We start from the raw sequence: 23,696 nt of genomic DNA on the forward strand, positions 1-23,696 counted from the left end.
TTTTATTTGAATAAGTAATATACTGGTAGAAACTTTAAAAGATCTATGCTCTAACAGAGCAAATCTTGTCATGTTTTCCTTCAGACCTTACATGTGCATGTAATTTACTCAATGGAGACACTAGTCTTTCATCTTTTTAAATTTAAAATTATAACATGTGTTTTTCTATGCATTTTACTTTCTTTATAACTGTCATTTTGAAGAATCTTCTTTGAAGTAAAATTGAACACAGTATTCCATTGCTACCTTGGAAGGAGGAAGAAAAAACACAGAGAACACAACAGAAACTATTGGTAGCTATCCTGCCACATGGGTTAAGCACTGCTGTTAATAGTATGCAAAATAATTGTCAAGATCTTAATCAGGTACACTTCTGCCATGGTCAGTACAGTTTTATAAAATAAAATAATTGCATCAAAATGAATACCATTTAGGTTATGCATTTATTTTAGCAAGTGACTCAGACCTAAACCAAGTCACTTAACCTCACAAGACCTTAATTTCCACCTCTGTAAAATCAGAAATTTTATGAAGTTTCTAAGCCACTGATTACTTTTTTTTTAACATCTTTATTGGAGTATAATTGCTTTACAATGGTGTGTCAGTTTCTGCTTTATAACAAAGTGAATCAGTTATACATATACATATGTCTCCAATATCTCTTCCCTCTTGCATCTCCCTGCCTCCCACCCTCCCTATTGATTACTTGTTAAGCAATGAAAAAGTTTTGTTATATAGATAGTATTCTGGTGACAATTAACATTGTCAGCTTGAAGAAATATAGTATCCTTAGGATTTTTTGATTATATTATTATTTGTAACTTTTTAAAAATAATAATTTCCGGTGATTGAATTTCTGTTAGAGCTAAGCTGGTAGGTTTGTATTTTGGAGTTTTGAGCCCATGTTAATTTGTCCATATACTTTCCAAGCGTTTTTGCTATTGTCAGCTACAGAACTGATAGTGACAGAAGAGATAGAACAAAATGATGGTTGAGAAGAAGTGGAGTGAGCTGAGATTAACTCAGTTCAACAAGAAAGGTAGCGTCATGCTCTCAAAATGTTAAAGTATCTTTCTTTTTTTTTGGTCAACAAATATGACATCTTTGGACTTATGTTGAAATTAAAAAAAAATTCAACCATGGAATCATACAGAGTGACATCTGTAGGGACATATGAATGACATTGTTCATAAAAAGGGAAGGAGAATTTTACAAGCTAGAATTTATGAACTACATTCGTGTGAAATTAATAGAGTGATATACCTGTTACATGCCTGAATTTCTAACGTAGCTTGGAAAAGTCTTGCCTATTTACATTTTCCCCTTTGATTTTATTTCTTGTTCAGAGCTACGCTTTAACTGTGTTCCACTCATTGTCACTGGAGAAAGACCATTTGATCCATTCTAGAAGGAGCTTTGATTTTCCTCTAGTGTTAGACGCTTTGCAACTTAATCCACTTGGACTTAAGAGAAAGGACCACTCTAGAGCATATTTTCACCATTCTTGCCCCCACAGTTTTCCACATTGATGGTGGCCACCCTCCTAACGATGGAGGCCCTCCACCTTCCTCCTCACATTTTCGCTGCACAGGGAAAATAGAGGAGACTCCAGTGTTGAAACGAAAGAACAGTGTATATAATGCCAAGGACAAGCAGGGAGAGAGCGAGCTGGGAGGATTTTCTGGAAATTTCTGCTCTTATAGGTGTATTTATTTCTCAACAGATATTCATGGAACTTTCATTTTTCTGGTGTAGTGCTAGACTCTGGAATTAAAGGAGTAAAGAAAATTTTGCCCTCAGGGAGCTTAGAGTCCACTCTAAAAGAGAAGAGCATGAAATAGACAAAATAAACTGATAAACGTGTACATAGAAAAACAAATAAATAAATGGATACAATAGATGATTAGATAAATAGACAAAAAGTAAGTATAATTATGATGTGTGCTATGAAGAAAGTGTGCAGATAGAGAGGGAGGGTCTGCCTGAAGGAGGAACATCGAAGCTGAGATGAGAGCCAAGATCTGGTTGCTCATGGGCTTCCCAGGGCAGCGGGGTGAGTCCTCCTCCTTTTTGAACTCTGACCCAGGAAGTACTCTGCTTTAGGAATCAGATTAAATTTCTCAGCACTCACCAGGTTCTCTCTGGGAAATTTCCTGAGCAAAACTATTGAGCACGGTTGCCCAAACATTATTCCTGCCAAAGTCCTGCCTTCATCGCTCTAAGTGCTGACTACAGAGCTATTTGTTCTGGTTTCTGAGGAGTGTAAAGAGTTGCCTAATTTCAGAAGAATAAAATGAGACTGAAACTCTAGGTCCTTGGCTGTATCTTACTCTGCTAATTTTTCTCCATTGGAAGATTCTCTGGCAGAAAGAATTCATTGTCTTAAACAAAGGTTAGTGGGGATTGAGTTGGGAGGGACTCCTAAAGAGGTAGTTATTTGAAGTTTGGTTCTAGTGGTTTGGACATCACTTGTTTCTGTGTATATGTTAATAAAATTTCTTAGAAAAACACTTGAATATCAAAAGATTTGTAAATTAAGATTTGTAAATTAAGACCATTCTGGTTTCTCAGTTACTAATGAAACAAAGGAAAAAGCTTTGGACTGGTTTGGACCCGAGTTATTGTACCCATTCTGCCCTTGAGTACCCTTGAAATCTTGTATGAATCATGTGCCTGCCATGGATAAGAAAATTCCAAATTCATATACAAAATGAAGCTGGTAGACCAGATAACTTCCAAGAAATTTTACAACCAGATTACTTCCAAGATGCTTTACAGCTTTCACATTCTAAGATTCTGATGAATGTCTTGAAAAATTGTAAAAGGAACTTAGGATGATTGGAGCTCAAAGTTGTCTACGGGGCTTCCCTGGTGGCGCAGTGGTTGGGAGTCCGCCTGCCGGTGCAGGGGACGCGGGTTCGTGCTCCGGTCCGGGAAGATCCCACATGCCGCGGAGCGCTGGGCCCGTGAGCCGTGGCAGCGGCCGCGGAGCCTGCGCGTCCGGAGCCTGTGCTCCGCAATGGGAGAGGCCGCAACAGTGAGAGGCTCGCATACCGCAAAAAACAAACAAACAAACAAAAAGTTGGCTACGGAAGCCATTAGAAAGCCCGCTATTTCCATTCATAGTTTCATCCTGCGCTTCAGTTTGAAGTGCCCTGCAAGTATTACCCATCACACACTCACCTTGTTTCACGTTTCTCTTCACTGCTGCCCTTTGCAATGGCATTAGACCTTTTGTTTTCACATAAGAGGACAGAAATACTTCTAGATTTGAAATTTCAACTGGAAAGCCCAGAGGATAAGCAATAGAAATTGCTTTAATGCAATAAAAAAGGATTCAAGAAACTACAAAGTTTTCATTTTATAAAGAGCAGCAGACTTTGTAACGTAAAGAATGAAGACGATAATGGGAACAACTGGGCACATTTTTATGTTATCTGCAAGATCGGGATTTCTTCTGAAAATTCGAGAGCAGAAGCTTCGTCCTTGAAGCTGAGCAATATTCCCCCAAAGCCTTTGTTTGCCCTAATATTCCATAATGTTATGCTTTTACAGTCAGTAAGCCATTAGTAATCAAGGGATGTATAATTTATTAATTACACTCCACATTAATATTTCATCATTTTGGTTGCTGAGCAGATTTCTAAATCTACTTTTTAATTACATTTTAAAGATATAAATCTTCCAGGCAACCATTAGAAAAGTAATTTTTCTGCGTATTATGATGCCAATTACTTCAAAGCAGCTGGTTGTGAATTCTTGTGATGATAGTTGGTAAAGTGGTGCCTAGGTACTCTTCACTCATTTGAAAGCTAATTGAAGAGTAGTGAGAAGGGAGTGTTATAAAGAATGTACAAAGACACAGAATAGCCAGGGGGGAGAAAAAGAAACAACGTGTATCAGAGAGTCATCCACAGTCACAGCGGCCCTCTTACCTAGGCAACACCAGTCAATGGTGAACATTTCCTGAGTTCTAAGATCTTGGGCTTTGGGTTTGATATTTACAGTTCACTGAAATAAGCAGCGCTTTTCTGTTATGACTCTGGTCCAAATAATGGCATTTTTAAGGGCATAAACAGAACTTCCTTACTTCTTTCTCCCAATAGTCATGTCAGATGCCAGGGATAATGATTTTGTCTTTCTTTTTCCTTGAATTCCTGATGAGCTGCTTTGCTTTGGCTGACATTTGAAAAACTCAGTTCCCCATGTTTTGAAAACTTTAGTGCCAGTTCCCTTAGATTTCTTTTGCCTGTCTGGCATTTTATGTGTTCTTAATTCTATTTTATTACCTCTAATATATAATTAGAGGTAAAAAACTAGAATTATATAATTCTATTTTATAATAGAATTATAAAATAATTCTATTTTAATTACCTTTATGCTGGGACAATTTTTGAAAGTGAGTTCTAAATTTTTTCATATACTCAAGCTTTGGGGGTGACGACAGTGGTTTCGGCAGAAGGTAGATTGAGTCACTGAATTATACTTGGGGAAAATAACTGCTTATTTCTAAAACAACATTATTTCTGAAAACTTTGCCTTTCCATATATTCAAAAATATTTGTTGAATAAACCACTGAATAAATGTGGATGCACTTTTTACTCACAGAATGAGAAGTCTTTGTAAATTTTCTTTCTGCCCCTGCATGGGTTTGCCACTGTTCCTTTACTGGGTCTGAGATTTCCACCATAAAAATTCACTTCTTAGGTTGGACAAAACATGAGAGTTATTGCTTTGAAAAGACTATTGCTAAAATGCTTATGTGTCACCTGGGAGAAGCAGGTATGTACCCGCACTGCTCTCTGAGCTCATTTGCATGCCCTAATTATGTAGTTTAGCTCCTGTAGCCTTCTGAACTTCTGTTCTTATGGCAATTTAAAAAATTCTCTTTATTTATTAGGTGGCTTAATTATTTTCCTCATTTAAAAATAAGAAATACATCACACATACGAGAAGGCATGAAACTTAAATATACTGCCAATAATTTTTCAAATGTTCTCCTTCCCTTACTGGTTTGTAAACTTCATGAGATCAACGACCATCTCATGTTCACTGCTGGATCCCTGGGGTTTGATACAGTGCCTGGTACATAGTAGGACTTCCAAAAATATTTGTTAAATATACCACTGAATAAATGGGGATGTACATTTTACTCACAGAATGAAAAGTCTTTGGAAATTTTCTTCTAAAGGAGAATTTGGAGGGAAGATGACCCATTTACCTTTCAAGAAATATATAAAGAAATTTGAAAGTGAGAATGACATTTCTTTATCCTCCTACAAAGTTTAATAACTGATGAGTTTTTGTTTGTTTTTCTTTTAGGTCTTATTTTCTTATCAGAAGAATAGACGGACCTGAGTTATGATGCAAACTTCTATCTTTTTTTTTCTGGCTTCCTATTTAGGTAAGAAAAGTTTTGTTGAAACTGGAAATTGTAACTCCTTTCCAAGTCTGGAATGCATGATATTCCAAGTGCCCCAGAGAGTTTTTCCCTTCTACAAGACAATTTTTGTTTTTATTAACCCAAAAGGGATAGTCTAAAAATACCCTTAATAAGCTGAAGTATATTGTATACATTTGCCAACTTCTGCCTTTTAATGTGCGGGGGGAATTCATGGACAACGTGGTTTATTTAACAGTCTACAGGCCAACTGGTCAACAGCATTAGACCCATACACTGTGAAACATCTCTCAGGGTTTAATATTTGAGATGACACATGAGTGATTGTGTTTAAAAGGATCTTTCCTCCTAACTGGTGTGGTGGACCACACGAAGTAGTCTTTTTGTTTTACAACTTTATTGGAGTATAATTGCTTTATATTGGTGTGTTATTTTCTGCTGTATAACAAAGTGAATCAGCTATACGTATACATATATCCCCATATCCCCTCCTTCTTGCATCCGCCTCCCACCCTCCCTATCCCACCCCTCTAGGTGGTCACAAAGCACCGAGCTGATCTCCCTGTGCTATGCGGCTGCTTCCCACTAGCTATCTATTTTACATTTGGTAGTGTATATATGTCCATGCCACTCTTTCACTTCATCCCAGCTTACCCATCCCCCTCCCTGTGTCCTCAAGTCCATTCTCTACATCTGGGCAGGACAGGAATATTCCTGTCCTGCCCCTATGTTCTTCAGAACCATTCATTTTTTTTTTTAAATTCCATATATATGTGTTAGCATACAGTATTTGTTTTTCTCTTTCTGACTTACCTCACTCTGTATGACAGAATCTAGGTCCATCCACCTCACTACAAATAACTCAATTTCGTTTCTTTTTATGGTTGAGTAATATTCCATTGTATCTATGTGCCACATCTTCTTTATCCATTCATCTGTCAATGGACACTTAGGTTGCTTTCATGTCCTGGTTATTGTAAATAGAGCTGCAGTGAACATTCTGGTACATGACTCTTTTTGAATTATGGTTTTCTCAGGGTATATGCCCTATAGTGGGATTGCTGGGTCGTATGATAGTCCTATTTTTCATTTTTTAAGGAACCTCCATACTGTTCTCCACAGTGACTGTATCAATTTACATTCCCACCAACAGTGCAAGAGGGTTCCCTTTTCTCAACACCCTCTCCAGGATTTATTGTTTGTAGATATTTTGATGATGGCCATTCTGACTGGTGTGAGGTGATAACTCATTGTAATTGTGATTTGCATTTCTCTAATGATTAATGATGTTGAGCATTCTTTCATGTGTTTGTTGGCAGTCTGTATATCTTCTTTGGAGAAATGTCTATTTAGGTCTTCTGCCCATTTTTGGATTGGGTTGTTTGTTTTTTTGATATAGAGCTGCATGAGCTTCTTGTAAATTTTGGAGATTAATCCTTTGTCAGTTGCTTCATTTGCAAATATTTTCTCCCATTCTGGGGGTTGCCTTTTCCTCTTGTTTATGGTTTTCTTTGCTGTGCAAAACCTTTTAATTTTCATTAGGTCCCATTTGTTTATTTTTGTTTTTATTTCCATTTCTCTGGGAGGTGGGTCAAAAAGGATATTACTGTGATTTATGTCATGGAGTGTTCTGCCTGTGTTTTCCTCTAAGAGTTTTATAGTGTCTGGCCTTACATTTAGGTCTTTAATCCATTTTGAGTTTATTTTTGTGTTTGGGGTTAGGGAGTGTTCTAATTTCATTCTTTTACATGTACCTGTCCAGTTTTCCCAGCACCACTTACTGAAGAGGCTGTCTTTTCTCCATTGTAAATTCTTGCCTCCTTTACCAAAGATAAGGTGACTATATGGGTATGGGCTTATCTCTGGGATTTCTATCCTGTTCTATTGATCTATATTTCTGTTTTTGTGCCAGCACCGTACTGTCTTGATTACTGTAGCTTTGTAGTATAGTCTGAAGTCAGGGAGCCTGATTCCTCCAGCTCCCTTTTACTTTCTCAAGATTGCTTTGGCTATTCGGGGTCTTCTTTGTTTCCATACAAATTGTGAAATTTTTTGTTCTAGTTCTGTGAAAAATGCCATTGGTAGTTTGATAGGGATTGTATTGAATCTGTAGATTGCTTTGGGTAGTAGAGTCATTTTCACAATGTTGATTCTTCCAATCCAAGAACACGGAATTGCTCTCCATCTGTTTGTATCATCTTTGGTTTCTTTCATCAGTGTCTTATAGTTTTCTGTATACAGGTCTTTTGTCTCCTTAGGTAGGTTTATTCCTAGATATTTTATTCTTTTTATTGCAATGATAAATGGGAGTGTTTCCTTAATTTCTCTTTCAGATTTTTCATCATTAGCATATAAGAATGCAAGAGATTTCTGTGCATTAATTTTGTATCCTGCTACTTTACCAAATTCATTGATTAGCTCTAGTAGTTTCCTGATAGCATCTTTAGGATTCTCTATGTATAGTAACATGTCATCTGCAAACAGTGACAGTTTTACATCTTCTTTTCTAATTTGGATTCCTTTTATTTCTTTTTCTTCTCTGATTTCTGTGGCTAAAACTTGCAAAACTATGTTGGATAATAGCGGTGAGAGTGGGTAACCTTGTCTTATTCCTGATCTTAGTGGAAATGGTTTCAGTTTTTCACTATTGAGACTGATGTTGGCTGTGGGTTTGTTATATATGGCCTTTATTATGTTGAGGTAATTTCCCTGTATGCCTACTTTCTGGAGGGTTTTTATCATAAGTGGGTGTTGAATTTTGTCAAAAGCTTTTTCTGCATCTATTGAGATTATCATATGGTTTTTATCCTTCAGCTTGTTAATATGATGTATCACATTGATTGATTTGCATATATTGAAGAATCCTTGCATTCCTGGGATAAACCCCACTTGATCATGGTGTATGATCCTTTTAATGTGCTGTTGGATTCTGTTTGCTAGTATTTTGTTGAGGATTTTTGCATCTATGTTCATCAGTGATATTGGCCTGTAGTTTTCTTTCTTTGTGACATCCTTGTCTGGTTTTGGTATCAGCGTGATGGTGGCCTCGTAGAATGAGTTTGGGAGTGTTCCTCCCTCTGCTATATTTTGGAAGAGTTTGGGAATAGATGTTAGCTCTTCTCTAAGTGTTTGATAGAATTATCCTGTGAAGTCACCTGGTCCTAGGCTTTTGTTTGTTGGAAGATTTTTAATCACAGTTTCAATTTCAGTGCTTGTGATAGTTCTGTTTATATTTTCTATTTCTTCCTGGTTAAGTCTTGGAAGGTTGTGCTTTTCTAAGAATTTGTCCATTTCTTCCAGGTTGTCCATTTTATTGGCATAAAGCTGCTTATAGTAATCTCTCATCATCTTTGGATTTCTGCAGTGTCAGTTTTTACTTCTCCTTTTACATTTCTAATTCTATTGATTTGAGTCTTCTCTCTTTTTTTCTTGATGGTGTGGCTAATGATTTATCAATTTTATTTATCTTCTCAAAGAACCAGCTTTTAGCTTTATTGATCTTTGCTATCATTTCCTTCATTTCTTTTTCATTTATTTCTGATGTGATCTTTAGGATTTCTTTCCTTCTGTTAACTTTGGGGTTTTTTGGTTCTTCTTTCTCTAACTGCTTTAGGTGTAAGGTTAGGTTGTTTATTTGAGATGTTTCTTGTGTCTTGAGGTAGGATTGTATTGCTATAACCTTCCCTCTTAGAACTGCTTTTGCTGCATCCCATAGGTTTTGGGTGGTTGTGTTTTCATTGTCATTTATTTCTAGGTATGTTTTGATTTATTCTTTGATTTCTTCAGTGATCTCTTGGTTATTTAGTAGCATATTGTTTAGCCACCATGTGTTTGTATTTTTTACAGATATTTTTCCTGTAATTGATACCTAGTCTCACAAGATTGTAGTCGGAAAAGATACTTGATACGATTTCAATTTTTTTAAATTTACTAAGGCTTTATTCGTGTCCCAAGATATGATCTATCCTGGAGAATGTTCCATGAGCACTTGAGAAGAAAGTGTATTCTGTTTTTGGATGGAATGTCCTCTAAATATCAATTAAGTCCATCTTGTTTAATGTATCATTTGAAGCCTGTGTTACCTTATTTATTTTCATTTTGTATGATCTTTCATTGGTGGAAGTGGGGTGTTAAAGTCCCCTAGTATGATTGCATTACTGTCAATTTCCCCTTTTATGGCTGTTAGCATTTGCCCTATGTATTGAGGTGCTCATATGTTGGGTGCATAAATATTTACAATTGTTATATCTTCTTGGATTGATCCCTTGATCATTATGCAGTGTCCTTCTTTGTCTCTTGTAACAGTCTTTATTTTAAAGTCTATTTTGTCTGATGTGAGAATTGCTACTCCAGCTCTCTTTTGGTTTCCATTTGCATGGCATATCTTTTTCCATCCCCTCACTTTCAGTCTGTATGTGCCCCTAGGTCTGAAGTGAGTCTCTTGTAGACAGCATATATATGGGTATTGTTTTTGTATCCATTCAGCCAGTCTATGTCTTTTGGTTGGAGCATTTAATCCATTTACATTTAAGGTAATTATCAATATGTATGTTCCTATCACCATTTTCTTAATTGTTTTGGGTTGGTTATTGTAGGTCTTTTCTTTCTCTTGTGTTTCCTGCCTAGAGAAATTCCTTTAGCATTTGTTGTAAAGCTGGTTTGGTGTCTGAATTCTCTTAGCTTTTGTCTGTAAAGGTTTAAATTTCTCGTCGTATCTGAATGAGATCCTTGCTGGGTAGAGTAATCTTGGTTGTAGGTTTTTCCCTTTCATCACTTTAAATATGTCCTGCTACACCCTTCTGGATTGCAGAGTTCCTGCTGAGAAATCAGCTGTTAACCTTATGGGGATTCCCTTGTATATTATTTGTTGTTTTTCCCTTGCTGCTTTTAATATGTTTTCTTTGTATTTAATTTTTGATAGCTTGATTAATATATGTCGTGGTGTGTTTCTCCTTAGATTTATTCTTTATGGGACTCTCTGCGCTTCCTGGACTTGACTATTTCCTTTTCCATATTATGGAAGTTTTCAACTATAATCTCTTCAAATATTTTCTCAGTCCCTTTCTTTTTCTCTTCTTCTTCTGGGATGCCTATAATTCGAATGTTGGTGCATCTAATGTTTTTCCAGAGGTCTCTGAGACTGTCCTCAATTCTCTTCATTTTTTTTCCTTTATTTTGCTCTGTGGTAGTTATTTCCACTATTTATCTTCCAGGTCACTTTTCCATTCTTCTGCCTCAGTTATTCTGCTATTGATTCCTTCTAGAGAATTTTTAAGTTCATTTATTGTGTTGTTCATCATTGTTTGTTTGCTCTTCAGTTCTTCTAGTTCCTTGTTAAACGTTTCTTGTATTTTCTCCATTCTATTTGCATGATTTTGGATCATCTTTACTATCATTACTCTGAATTCTTTTTCAAGTAGACTGCCTATTTCCTCTTCATTTTTTTTTTTTTTTTTTGGCTTGGTGGGTTTTTAGTTTGCTCCTTCATCTGCTGTGTGTTTCTCTGTCTTTTCATTTTGCTTAATTTACTGCCTTTGGGGTCTCCTTTTCACAGGCTACAGGTTCCCGCTGTTTTTGGTGTCTGCCCTGAGTGGCTAAGGTTGGTTCTGTGCATTGTGTAGGCTTCCTGGTGGAGGCGACTGGTGCCTGTGTTTTGGTGGATGAGGCTGGTTCTTGTCTTTCTGATGGGCAGGACCGCATCTGGTGGTGTGTTTTGGGGTGTCTGTGAACTTATTAGGATTTTAGGCAGCCTCTCTGCTAATGGATGGGGTTGTGTTCCAGCCTTGTTAGTTGTTTGGAATAGGGTGTCCAGCACTGTAGCTTGCTAACTTGAGTGGCGCTGGGTCTTAGTGTTGAGATGGAGATCTCTGGAAGAACTTTTGCCATTTGATATTACATGGGACCAGGAAGTCTCTGTTGGACCAATGTTCTGAACTCGGCTCTCCCACCTACAAGGCTCAGGCCTGACACCCAGCTGGAGCATGAAGACCCTGTCAGCTACATGGCTCAGAAGAAATGGGTTGATAAAAAAGCAAGAAAAAAAAAGAATAAAATAATTAAAATAAATAAAATTATTAAAAATAAAAATATAAAAATGTAATAAAAAAAGAAAGAAGAGAGCAACCAAACCAATAAACAAATCCAACAATGGTAACAAGCACTAAAAACTATACTAAAAAAAAAAAGGACAGACAGAAACATAAGACAAATGGTAAAAACAAAGCTATACAGAGAAAATCACACAAAGCAGCATACACATACACCCTCACAAAAAGAGAAAAAGGAAAAAAAAATATATATAAGAAAAAAGAAGAGCACAACCTAATCAATAAACAAATCTACCAATGGTAATAAGCTCTAAATATTAAACTAAGATAAACATAAAACCAGAAACAAATTAGATGCAGAAAGCAAACCCCAAGTCTACTGGTGCTCCCAAAGTCCACTGCCTCAATTTTGGGATGATTCGTTGTCTATTCAGGTATTCCACAGAGGCAGGGTACATCCAGTTGATTGTGGAGATTTAATCCGCTGCTCCTGAGGCTGCTGGGAGGAATTTCCCTTTCTCTTCTTTGTTCGCACAGCTCCCAGGGTTCAGCTTTGGATTTGGCCTCTGCGTGTAGGTCGCCTGAGGGTGTCTGTTCTTCACTCAGACAGGACGGGGTTAAAGGAGCAACTGATTTGGAGGCTCTGGCTGACTCAGGCTGGGGGTTTGGAGGGGTACAGAATGAGGGGCGATCCTGCAGCGGCAGAGGCCGGGCATGACATTGCACCAGCATGAGGCACACCGTGTGTTCTCCCGGAGAAGTTGTCCCTGGATCCTGGGACCCTGGCAGTGGCGGGCTGCACAGGCTCCCCGGAAGGGAGGTGTGGATAGTGACCTGTGCTCGCACACAGGCTTCTTGGTGGCGGCGGCAGCAGCCTTAGCGTCTCATGCCTGTCTCTGGTGTCCGTGCTGATAGCCGTGGCTCGTGCCCGTCTCTGGAGCTCCTTTAAGCGACGCTCTGAATCCCCTCTCCTGCACACCCTGAAACAACGGTCTCTTGCCTCTTAGGCAGGTCCAGATTTTTTCTCGGACTCCCTCCAGGCTAGCTGTGGCACACTAGCCCCCTTTAGGATGTGTTCACACAGCCAGCCACAGTCCTTTCCCTGGGCTCTGACCTCCGAAGCCCAAGCCTCAGCTCTCAGACCCTGCCTGACCCAGCAGGTGAGCAGACAAGCCTCGGGCTGGTGAGTGCTGGTCGGCACCGATCCTCTGTGCGGGAATCTCTCCACTTTGCCCTCTGCATCCCTGTTGCTGTGCTCTCCTCTGTGGCTCCAAAGCTTCCCCCACTCCCACCCCTTGTCTGCACCAGTGTGTGGAAACTTTTCCTCCTTCACAGCTGTCTCTCATAGGGGAAGGTCCTGTCCCTATTCTTTTCTCTCTGTTTTTTCTTTTTTCTTTTGCCTTACCTAGGTACGCGGGGAGTTTCTTGCCTTTTGGGAAGTCTGAGGTCTTCTGCCAGCATTCAGTAGGTGTTCTGTAGGAGTTGTTCTACATGTTGATGTATTTTTGATGTATTTGTGGTGAGGAAGCTGATCTCCATGTCTTACTCCTCCACCATCTTGAAGGTCCCTTCCAAAGTAGTCTTTTTGGCTTTAGAACTTTCCATTATGGAGCATAGGTTAGTAGTTATGTACATAGACCTTTTTTCCGTGACACTTACTCATTCACAATCAGGCAATTGGGTCATTGCAGTGGGGGAGGAGGGGGAGCTATGGGAAGTCTAGACTGAAGTCTGGGGTTCTTATCTGTTCTCAGGGAAGAATTAAAATTGGGAGAGAAAGATGAGAGAAAGGAGGTAGCAAAAGTTTAAAAAAAAAAAGTAGTCACGATCCTTATGACACAAAACAGTCAAAAGAAAAAGATGGTAGATATAAAGGAAAAATATTAAGCAGCATTTTAAAAACTGCTCTACGCAGGCCATTTCTCCCCTCATGCATACATCTAAAGAGATGGAGGCAACTTTAAAAATCATTCCTTGGAGCCTCAGGTGGATAAAGGGTTATATTTCCATCCACTTCTGGTTAGGTCGAGGGAGGAGCATTTAGACCTCACACCCTTGTCTTAGGGCAGCTAAGTTACAAAGTTGAACAGCTCTTGGCATGTGATGTGCTTTTTCATAATAATAATAATAATAATAATAATAATAATAATAATAATACAATAAGGCTGCAGCAATGCTTCACTTCTGTGGAATTGCCCTTTTTCATTTTTGGGAATTCCATGTTTGTGGCAGAACCCTTTGCTATTCACGCTACTTTCTATAACTGGATGCACAAAACAATAAATGAGCCTGGCTCAGTTTGCATCCTCTTTCTATCACAGTTATTCCGTGTGGAAATGTCTACTATTGATTTACTTTCTCTCTGGAAGAAACCTTTTCTCCCTTTCTCTCATTTCTTCATTTCTTCTCCCTCTTGGTTTCCATCTATCTTCTTTTCCCAAATCATACAGATTCTTTTCTCTTTGATTTTCTTCTATTTATTCTCTCAAGCTCTTATCTTGCTGGGAAAGGACTAGGAATTCACAGACAAGGAATATCAGTGGTCACACATTTACCAACCGAACCACAGAGGTAAGAGCAAAGCATCTTCCCTGAAAGGATTTTGCCTGAGTGGAGACGTGTTTGTGTAGGACATCACATAGTCCCTCTGCCTTCTCAGTGTCTCTTGTATCATTTTTCCAATGGCTATTGGAAGTTAAGAATGCATGTGAATTTAACTGAGTGAGTTGCAATGTAAGTTTGAATGACAGGAGCAAGGCGGGAAGGGTAACTAAAGAGCTTAGGGGTTAACATCATTAAAGGGCTGAGTTCCCTGCACTCATGCAGTGACTCGGTCTGAGGGCAGGCTTGCTGAAAGAATAAAATTAATAGAACAAAAACAATGACAACAGATATATATCATAACATACTGTGTACCTATATGCCAGACACTTTATATTAGCTCTTATTGTCACAACTGCTTTACTGGTGGGTGTTATTATCTAGTTTGGAAATGGAAATCTTGTCTCAGAGAAGTTCAGCGATAATCCCAGGATTGCCCAGTATGATGTGTATTCATAGCCAAGTTCTCTCTGACCTAGTGCTCTTGCTGTACATTTTACTATCCCTGGAGCATGCAGGAGGTAGCCATCTTGCCATTTGGATGACCATGGGTGTTCAAGGACATGTTGAAGAATTTCAAAAGCAAAATCTGTCCTTTTCCCCTTTCACCATTTGAACCTAATTCTTAACATTGGTCCTTCATAAAGTTAGATTTTGTACTCTTAAGGTCCAGATCATTGGATCTTTTCATTTTTCTGTGTTTATACAAAGGGCATTGAAGCTAAATGTTTCTGAGCAAAGGACAATAGGAATAGTGTAGTAGTAAGAGCATAGATTCTGAAATCAAGCCATCTAATTTCTTAAATCGAATTCCGCTACTGTCAGTGTCACTAGGGCACGTTACTTACTGATTCTGTGCCTCAGTTTCCTCTTTGTATATCAGGCCTTACAACAGTACTTATGTTACAGGTTATTGAGAGAATAAAGTCAGTTAATATATGTAAAGCTCTTGGACAGTGTATGTCATTTGTATAGAAAGAACAGTGTCAACTATTATTATTTTATGTTTTCTTTATTTACCAATAATTGACATTTAAATATATATGATAAAATCATAGTTGGTGAATTCAATACTATAAAAATCAAACCATGTTAACTTTCATGATGATTCAAAAAGATACTGTTTTTCATGCATTGGATGCAGTTGATCAAATTAAAATGAAATAGGAAACTGTATAAATTAATACACTTGTTCAGTAAGGTTGTTGTGGAATCTGTTACTTAAGTCCCCAAGTTTGAGCTTTGCAAAGTGAGGTTCAGAATGACTTAAAGTGTAGCAAAATGAAAAATTTCAGAAACCATCCACCCCAAAGTTTGGAGAAACCAGATCAAATGTAAATTCCAAGGGAGAGCAATTGTGTTCTATTGTTAACTTCTCTCTAGATTGCTTTGAGCTAATGTTCAGTGTTAATGCCTGGCAAATCCCAAACAGGGAAAAACATAGGTACTTATCTTTCATATTATATATGACTAAAATTAAAGTTGATTTGTCCATTAAGCAGTGCAGTAATAGGTCTTCTGACTTTTCATAAGGCATTAAAGGAGTGATGCATATCAAGAAGACATTCTATTTCTAAAGAACACTAATCAATGCTGAGAACATTTGCTATAAATTATTCACATTTGTTATAAACCACTCCATCCTTTTAAAAATTAACAGTACACAACCTACAATCTAGGAACAAAAGTAGGGCTACCTCACCTTGAAAAGTTTGAATATGAGGGGCTGATTACAATAAGAGAGCAAATAGGATACTAAGACTTGAGTTCAGTGTATTATGAGGAATAAATCACTGAGCAGCCTAACATCTGATAGAACATGATCCCTGCTCCTTCTTGTGTGTTCTTTCACCACACATTAATATTTCATGCAACCATTTCAAAATAAAGTCATAATGTGAGTCATAAATCAAAAAACAGTAGTAATAAACCACTTTGGTTTATATTAGCTGTATACGGATGATACTTAAGTATTTCCACCATTAGCCTGGACTATTTGAGCTTTCTCTGGACCACATTTGCTCTATTTCTTCCATTTTAAGTGGTGGGAATATGGGAAACAATGCTAAATTCATTCATTAGTAATAAAACAGTGCTACTTGTTCTCATAATTGATTTCATTTCAACTTGGATCTGTGAAAATGATAGCGCAGTTGAAAGTGATAACATTATTGATCTTATTTTCTCAAAGAGCATACCCTTCCAATGAAACCTACTGAGGGGTCAAGGGGCATCATATAGAAATAAAATATTGAAAGAAAAAGTAGAGCAATGAGTTGAAGATGGGAATGATTGAATGTATAAATAGGGTTTATACTCATTAATAAATGGCTTATTCTTTAGATAAGCTTCCCAAATGAGGCTCTCATAATGTTTCATCTTGGTCTTGTGGTTGTTATTAATATTGTTTTGGTTTCATTTTGGGGAATCTGTTCCATCCTATTGCTTGAATATTCTTGAAATTGTTAGTACTAACATCTGAAGAGGCTAGATAAGATTATATCTGGAAATATATATACCTATATTCTAGATGTGAATAAAAAGCTCATGAGTTAAAGCACCTGGAACTCATAAAAATGGAACTCCCACCAATCAGACATATTGACCAAGACATAAAACACATACATATATTACAGCCTTGTAAATATTTGAAGGAGATGCTCTTGGTGGTTTCTTGTGCTTAACCTCACTTTATACTCTTCAGGATGGGGACACTGTTTATGGATCAACAGTTGGGTTGGTCCGCGAGCCTATGGCCCGAAACTCATAAAGTGAAAGTGAGGTTAACACTTAATGCCCTTGATGGATGCTCATGGTTTCTCTTAGATGCCAGATATGCAAAGGGACCAACACTGTTTCATCATCAGAAAAAGTAAACAGGTATAGTCACTGGATTGGGATGTGGTTGGAATGAAGCTATTAAGAGGATTCCCAAAAGCACACTGAGTAAAAATCTATTTATTTCTTATTCATCAAAATTTTCTTGACTTTCAAAAAATTTATCGATCAAGGGTGGACCATTCAAGTCTCCCTGGGGGTCGCACAGGTTATATGTTTGAGAGAAGTGGGCTGGGTTCCTCAAGTCCTGTAAAACGTATGTTGTATCTGAAGAGTACAATGTCTGCCCAGTCACTACAGAAAGTATGGGAACATGGTCTCTGTTGTCAGGTCATCAGCTTTTTATGTATTGGATCCAGACCAGGTTAAGATACGAATTAGCCTGTGTGGGCTAAAACACACTTTCCAGTCTGATTTGCTCTGCCTGTTACCAGCTTGAGACATCTGTGTCCACATCTAGGCAGGAAATTGAATGTAAACATCCATGTTGTTGTTCATAAAAAGAATGTATACTGTGTCTCAGGTTTTCGAATTAATTGTTTCAAAGTACTCAGATACTTTTCCTCAGCTGTGATCTCCAGAAGGTCCTAAAGTTTTGTTAAACATATATTTTCTTAAGGGAAAATTAGGTAGCTGGTAATACTGACATTGTTCGCCTGGATTTTCAGAGAATGAGAACATATGAAGTGCATGCATATACCTGGCGTCCCGTGACGGCTAAGGTAAGACCAGAGAGGAGAAGGTAAATCCTCACTGAGCATCTCTTCGGCTTGGGAGCAGCAAAGAGTTAGTATGTTGCGGTACACTTTAGCACATGCAGGATGCTTTTATGGATGGTAGAAGATTGCCAAATAGCAGGTGACTGTGAGCAAGAGGAAATCTGAGCTTTGACCTCAGCAAAGAATTGGGTCTTGATTTCAAGAAGGCATTTAAGACAATAATCCAATCCTTTGGAGTACCTAAATGGATGGTGGAAGCTACAAGAAAACCACAGGTAATGTTAGGTCAAAATCAAAGTGGTGGGAGGTGTGTGGAGGTGAGCAAGCAAGGAGGGGAGTTCTGAAGCCGGCGGAAGGGCACACAAGTGCTCGAGAACTGCAATATTTATAACCATGTGAGACCCGGGAGAGGAGGAGGGTGACAGCAGCAGAAGGTTGTGATGGTGGGAGAGCACGTTGAAAGATGCATGTGGGCAGAGATGTGAGAGGCTGCCCATCAACAGCCTTGTCAAGGTAACACCTTCGTTCTTTGGAAGCCAGGTTTCAGAGGCTCAGCTGACTGCAGAAATAGAAATCTCTTTCCCGTATTACCCATTTTCTAACTCCATTTCCTAACTACTTAGTAGCTGCTACCCATTTCCATCACACTCCTGGAGCCCTTCGCTCTGTGAGTTCTGCAGGAGAAACCCAGAAAATACCTAGACAAGTCTGTTGGTTTCCAGGCTGCTGGGATGTGATGTATTATCGAAGTTTGGGGTGGGTACCCTCTGTACCTTGGGAATGGTTGTCCCTTGCCCACGTTCCCGATACTCCATGGCGGACAAAGGACAGGATGAATCCAGGTAGGCTGTGAGTGTTTTTAGTACCTTAGACTCTTATCATTTATGTCTTCCTGTCACTCCCCAGTCTTGGCCACGCAGGACATGGCTAATTGCTCATTGGTCCACTGCAGGGGTCCACCCATTTCTGGTCCCACCCTGCCAATCATTTTCTTACTGTTTCCCTCTGAAATAAACTGGATAATTCCATGTAGTAACAGGTACATGGAGGGTTGCTCAATTCTTTTGAAATAGAGCAATAATCACCAGTCAATTACTGGCAATTTTTTTTAACTGCATATTTGAATTATCTTGGTTGCTTCCCATTGGATTTATAGAAATTGTGTCTTTCTCCATTGTTAACAATAGAACTAATCTCAGAAATAATGAACACTCTCCAAAGTATTCCCCATAGTCATCTCCTCAGTAAACAATTGCTCTTTTCTTGAATTTAAATACTATGGAACTGGAGTCATCTCCTAGAGAGCACTTCCTTTTTTGTAAGTCTCCTTTAATGGACAATATGATGCAATCTATTTAGTGTGGGTTTAACTAATGAAGAATTGGGAATGCTGTCGATACATTTTCACCCACTGAAACAAACATGCCATGCCTGTTGTATTTAGCTATGGAAAAGTAATTTTTAAAAAAGTGCATGTAAATACTGTAGATTCTGGAGTCACATAATGCATTTTCTTCCTTATTTTATTATAGCATCTTTATTTTTTTCTTTAGTATGGGTGTGCCCATAATAGTGTTACTGGCATCATTTAATGTAAAACCTGGCTGCAAGTCCTTTCCCCAAATTAATATAAGGAAAGATCAAGGTCAAGGTCAAGCTCAAATGCAGAACATTTGTCTCCATTTCAAGGATAGAAAGACTAAGGTCACTTTTGAATTAATTCATATCTCACAAAATTACAACCTACATTGAAATGATTTATTTATTAGATTAGGCCCTGGAACCATTAACCAAGTTCTTTTAAAATGTAAACAGGTAAGTATTGATTAAATCAGCCACGAGTGCATGTTGACGCCACAAAAAACTCCAAAAGCTTCTCATAACTTGGATCAGCACAGTCCGATTCCTTTTATCCTCACCTCCTTTTAAAATTGTTTAAGCAACGTTACCACTTAATTGCTAACTCATCTGTAGCAGGAAACAATTATTCGGAATAAGCCCATGTACGGCTCTGGTTTTCCAGCAGATTATTTAAAAACAATATTTCCTTAAGATAACAATTTTGATAATGATGCAGGAAGGAAATATATTTGCAATTAAATGAACAGGCTTTAGCACAACAAGCAATAAAAAGCTTAACACTGAGCCTTTGTGAATTAAATGCCGGAACAACATTGGACAAAAGTCATGATTCTGCTGACACATTTATTTCTCAGTAAATGAAGACTGTTTAGGTTTAATGCATTTGTGGTTAGCAATAGTTTAAAAGATCAATGTAAATTCGTTTGGAACTAGTAAATAAGGCTTTAATGAAACTTCTAACAGCGTGCTTTCACACCTTAGATCTCTTTATCATTCTGAGGTGACACAGCAGGATTCTCCTTGAGTTTGATGACATGCACAGAACATTATGAAGTGTTTGACAGATTTTATTTGACATTTATTTGATTTATGGGGTTGATATTGGATTTCAGCATCTCCCTATCTCCCTTTTGTTCAGGCTTAGTGCAGAGTGCTTATGAAGATAGTTTCTTCTAAATGTGTTTATTAATATTATATATATAATATTAAATATATGTGCTTATTAATATTATATACAATTAATGAAATGCAGTTTAAGACTGGGATCATGAAACATTTCCACTCTACTAAATGAGGTAATGTATGAGAAAGCACTTTGCAAACTGTAAAGCCATATACAGATGTTAGTTATCATAATTATTGTTGTTACAGGAAACCAGGGTTTTATATATTATTATTCTGTTTTTCTTTAACACTTAATTCAAAGAGTAAATACAGACAACCAATTTCCTTAAAAACCTGCTGCAGCTTTTTAAACAGTTCTCAGAGTTTCATTAAGGTTTTATTGTAAATCATGCGTGGTCCTATGAATTTAGTTTAGCTTAAAAAAAAAAATCTGCTGACATAATAAACATGACTTGTTACATGAAACTTTCCCAACATGAAACTTTATTAAGAAGATGCTAGAGAATTTCCACCTGGGCCTGGGAACTGCTAAATGAAGCACATCACAAAGTTAGTCTGTGGGATGGAAATGTACCTCCTGTTACTTTTCCAGTTGTGTCTGTGATTCTGCCTTTTCTGTCCTTCATAGCTGATGAACTTCATAAGCGATTATTGGTTAGAAGGAGGCAAAGAAAGGGATTTTTATTTTCTCTCTCTGTCTTCCTTTTTAGTTTGGTCTTGGAGAGACTTAGGGATTGAAAGACATTCACATGCCTATTAAAAAGAGTCAAGATAAAATTATTGAGGTAAAAACAAATGATTTTGGGGGTTACAATTTGGAACATCCTAATGATGTGAGGAAAGTTTGGCAAATTTTATGAACAGTTAAAGAACTTAACCTTGGAGATAGATGGTCAAACTCTCTCTGTGATAAATTTAAAGTCCAGTTTATTCTTTACCATATATACTTCACAATATGATCATACTTATTCTTTCTTTTTGGTTTAAACATAGAATGTGAACTAAAGAAATTACTACTGGTTTATTGGGTATTTAAACAAATGAAGCAAAACTTAAGCAAATATTTTAAGTAAACAGAGGAATCCTTACCCAATTCCAGGACTTGGGTTAGCTCAAACGTTCTTGCTTGACGTGTAGTTAAGAAGGAAACATAAATGCTAAAAGGCAAACGAGCAGAAAGTATTCCTTCCCACTGGTAAATGATGCCCTGAAAGTGTTCAACATAGAGGACTTGTTAAGAGATCCTGCAGTTTTGTGTATCCATTGGGGGGAAGTAAAATAAACATAGTTATATATGCTTGAAAAGTAAGAAAGCACAACTAAGTCTGAGAAAAAAAATACTACAGAAAAATAGGGGAGGCCTTAACTAAATGATACAGTTGAGGAACTCCAAGACAAAGTTTATTACAACCAAGGTATCTCCTCCCTGGCTACACATTCCTAGTCCATCCGGAAGTTGCAGGCTGACGATTTCTGGTCACTTGCTTCTTAGTGCAGCCCAGGTGCATCCTTATTAGAGGATGGCTGAAAATGATACTCTAGTAGTATTTGAGCCAGCACTCACCTCATTCCAGACATGCTGTTTTTGTTAATCGAAGCTTTGGCAATATTTGCTTTATTTGTGGTCATGCCATTTTATAATGCTTCACGTATATTAGGCACTCAGTGAAAGGTTTAGAATGGCCAAATAAATGAATGAAAAGAAATCACACCACTCACTCACTCATTTCTGTGTCCATTTGAAAAAGGTCAAAATGAAAGTTGTAAAGACAAGAAATGAATCAAAATCAAAATCACTCGAGTTACAGTTGCTTGACACATTATCACTGTGAATGTTATCTTTTTGAGTAGTAAGGGGGGCCTGGTTTTAGTCCCTTCAGCTGGTTGATAACTTAAATGTCAGTGAAATGTGATGTAATATAAACAAAACAAAAACAAAAACGACGTTAAGAACCCTTGCTTTGGGTATTAGTGAGAACAGATTTGGTATAGTCAGAGCACCTGTATCTTTGAGTAGAATGTAAAATTTAAGGTTTTTTTTTGTTTGTTTTGTTTTGCTTTTTTTTTTTAGTTGTGATTGCTTTTCTGGATTTACAAATAACAATATAACAAACATTGAAACTGTTTACAGTCTTGTTGTTATTGTTACTCAAGGAATAGTGTCAGTGAATTAGTTCAAGATTGCATTTTGTTTGTTTGCCACATAATAAACTATATATACTGGAGCTCCATTTTCTTGTCCTCAAAATAATGTTTGAGCTAACGTATTCCTCTAGCTTTAAAATGATTTAATTATTAGAAGTATAACCATACAAATGTGATTTTCCTATTAAAATCTTCAGGATATTAAAACTTATTTATACTTGTTTAAAGTTTTTTAAAAGAAAGATGAGAAATTCTAGTTAGGATATGAATGATTCAGCCCCTAAATAGGTGATGATCAATCCTGATACTGTGATACATTGACGTGTACTGAGTTTTCTGAAGGAATGAGGTAAACTTTCAACTTTTAAAATATGTTTCAATTCTCTTCAAGTAAAACATAAATATGTTAACAGTAGGGTATTGAAACTCTAAAAATATTGGGAATACTCGCAGTGCATATAACATAAAATGAAAGACAGAGGGGAAGTAATGCTTAAAAAGAAAAAGCAATTTAGTTAAAGCTAATACAACTATTTTATTTTTATTAGACATCAAGGTAATCTTTTAATACTTAAAATATATTGAGAAGTGAATTTACCTAACAACTTAAAGCACTGATTGTATAAAACCAATTAAAGTTAAAGCTAATAAGATTGTCATTTTGATTTTAATGGCTTGTCTAGGGGGACTTGGGAGTAGCAATCCTATTTTGCAAAACATTTTTATTTCATAAGATAAAGAAAAAGAAAGGTAAGTAAGATGTAGGTTAACACATATTGTGAAATCTTTCTATTTTTGATCAATAGCAAGTATTCCTATACTATACTGTTTTTAAATGTATTCTTAAAGATCCAAGTGAGTAACTGATTTGAAGTATACCAATTATAATACAGATTTATATGTGTTTAAATTTATAATTGAAGATAATTATGACATTTCTTAAAGGGGAATAGATTTTTAGATGTTGGCTTTTGAACTATATGTAATATTACAAAGAATGTCCAAAATAATCATTTTTATAATTCCAAAATACTGACCTTGAGACATTAAATTTTGCCCTGACCATGTCAGCCAATCCATGAAGGAAACAAGTGATAAACTTTATTGATATGTGTGGAAGTACAGAGTTACTGATACAAATATCAAGTTAATAAAACCAGGGAAATAATTGGGTTTTCCTTAAGCTGTTTTGCAAATACTGTTTACATTTTCCCAGGGAAGTACAAAGTCTAAATAGGATGAGGAAAGAGAAATAATTATCCAGTTTGATTCTAAGGAGTTTTGGGCAAAGGCAAATAGAATCCGTCTCAAATATCAGATTGTGTAGCTGATTGACAAGTGGAAAGGTGCAGGAAAGCAATTGTGTCCGAGTTGGGGTTTAGTAAGTCAGCAGATCTTTGAAGAAACTTAATTTGATAACTAAAGTCAATTAATAATGACTTATGGTTTTAAAACTC

Source organism: Leucopleurus acutus, assembly GCF_964270905.1.
Source record: "Leucopleurus acutus genome assembly, chromosome: 5".
In the NCBI taxonomy this organism is placed as follows: Eukaryota; Metazoa; Chordata; class Mammalia; order Artiodactyla; family Delphinidae; genus Leucopleurus; species Leucopleurus acutus.